The sequence below is a fragment of the Ursus maritimus genome, unplaced genomic scaffold (genome assembly GCF_017311325.1).
Source record: "Ursus maritimus isolate PB19 unplaced genomic scaffold, ASM1731132v1 scaffold_35, whole genome shotgun sequence".
In the NCBI taxonomy this organism is placed as follows: Eukaryota; Metazoa; Chordata; class Mammalia; order Carnivora; family Ursidae; genus Ursus; species Ursus maritimus.
Window position 1 is genome coordinate 9,499,133 of NW_024426119.1, and position 1,967 is coordinate 9,501,099.

The following is a 1,967-nucleotide window of genomic DNA, read 5'->3' on the forward strand; positions in this document are numbered from 1 at the left end:
TTTAGTTTTACTATCACACTAGACATTATTGGATGGTCCCTATGATTAAGAACTCACCTTAGTGACTAGTTCTTCTCTTATTCACCACATTCTCCAAAGAGCACAGGCTTCTTTCCCACAGGAAAAGAGTAGTTGGCTACATTTGGGGCTGCCATATGAGAGTGTTTTCCAAAAGATGTCATGTGGGATGGGTCCCAGAGTAGGCATGGGTTGTTCCAGGTTGGCTTTGGGATTACAAATGCATAGAGCATAAACCAGGACTTCAAGGTCTGAGATCACAGAAATAGAAGACCAAACAATGCTTGGGCACTGGAACATTATTGTTACGTGTCAACTTCCTAACATCACTAAGGAGGATTAAATTTGCAGAAAGATAAAAAATGGACAGTTGGTGGTAAAATCCAGAAAGCACACAAAGAAGTGACAGCATTGGCCTTTGAAGAACGTATCCTAGAAGAGTTGTTCTTAACTTTGTTTTCATATCCTCAATGGTATGATACATTGTTTTTGAAACCCTGATAGAGTAGAGATTCAGAAGAAATTCTCTTCCCTCCTTACCTAGTTTTTCTGGTCTAAAAAGAAGTACAATCACTAAATGAGGTAAGAGCCTTTTCATTAACTCTCCTAACTGCACCAGGTTCCATACCAGAATTTCAGAACAAAAATATTCAGGGGAGTTGGAGAAGCGAAAACCATTGTCCAACTTCAGTTCTCAATCTGGCCCACATCTCTAATTACTGTTATGAAACTGGGATCCAGCACTAGTCCATACCGAGTGCTGCTCCAGGGACACGGTTTAAATGCTACTGACAAAACTTCTAAAGTGTGCTAATGAGTAGAGCTTGAGAAGCGAGTAATTCCTTAACTGAGAATGATGCATGTATAGAGTAAAAGGTGGAGGGCATGCTTAATTTGGTAATCACAGAAAATGTGGGTAATTTCTCTGGAGAGAACAAGCCCAATTACTCATAATGCACCATACTGGGCAGTACTCAAGACAAGAGGCACCACTGCACTACTAATTAAGGTCTGGCACACATCACCATTCTTTTGACAATCTGCACCCCCTGCATTTTCTCCCTCCCCCCCAAAACTAATGAAATAATAATGGTTGATGGCACCATCTGAGAGGTAGCATAATGGAAGATATAACCTGGGCTTTTAAGTCATTTCTATGTTAGAATTCTAGAACTACATAGCTGAGAACACTCATCTCATCAACGTTCTGCTTTGATCCTTCCTGCAAGTTGGAGGTAGTCTGTGGTGAATTTAGAAACAAGAAATACAGAGCAGCCTTTCTGCCTTCTGATCATATTCCTCCCAGTTGTTTAGTATCTGGCCCACCCATAGCCTTGCCAGATACCTAACTTTTGTTTCCCAGGGTTTATTCATGTCCATATCTGATAATGTAACTGGGTTCATTTCAAATTTCATATATGAAGAATGAGGTCAAGCCATGTCTCTTCAGCTATATTCAACCTTATATTCTTCTTTTTTAAAGGTAGCCTCATAAAAACAAGGCCTCAAAAATCGGCAAAAAACTCATTACTGTTCGTCTCCATGGAAATCTTTAGTAAAAAGCAAAAGATTTAGGTACTCCAAAGAGAAACCAGAATTATCAACCTTGTATTCTTACCAAGGATCTGTGTTCAACTTTTTCAAAGCCTGAGAGTGGGAAATTTTTCACTTGACTTAGGCTAAAGGTCATTGTAACTCAATAAATGGGGAAACTTAGATGAGGAAAATGAATAAACTCAACACACAGGGATTCAAAGGCTCCCCAATTCCTACTCTAGGCTGTATGACCATTCTCTTCAGATAGGCCTACTCATGTTTTATTTTTGCATCATCCTTCTGAATGTTGGCATGTATTTTAACAACCTTTCACTTTCTGCACTGGACAGAAGTGCTAATAAGAAAAGGAGGGGGAAGGAAGGAGTGGTAATGTCTATAGCCACAGTCAAATC

General features: G+C 39.7%; 1 non-coding gene across 1 annotated transcript; it reads right to left on the minus strand.

Annotated features, from left to right (window-relative positions):
* Positions 1 to 1,504: 1,504 nt before the first annotated feature.
* Positions 1,505 to 1,618, minus strand: LOC121100259. The gene has a single exon (XR_005832013.1). It is a non-coding gene; the product is annotated as a U5 spliceosomal RNA (small nuclear RNA).
* Positions 1,619 to 1,967: the final 349 nt, after the last annotated feature.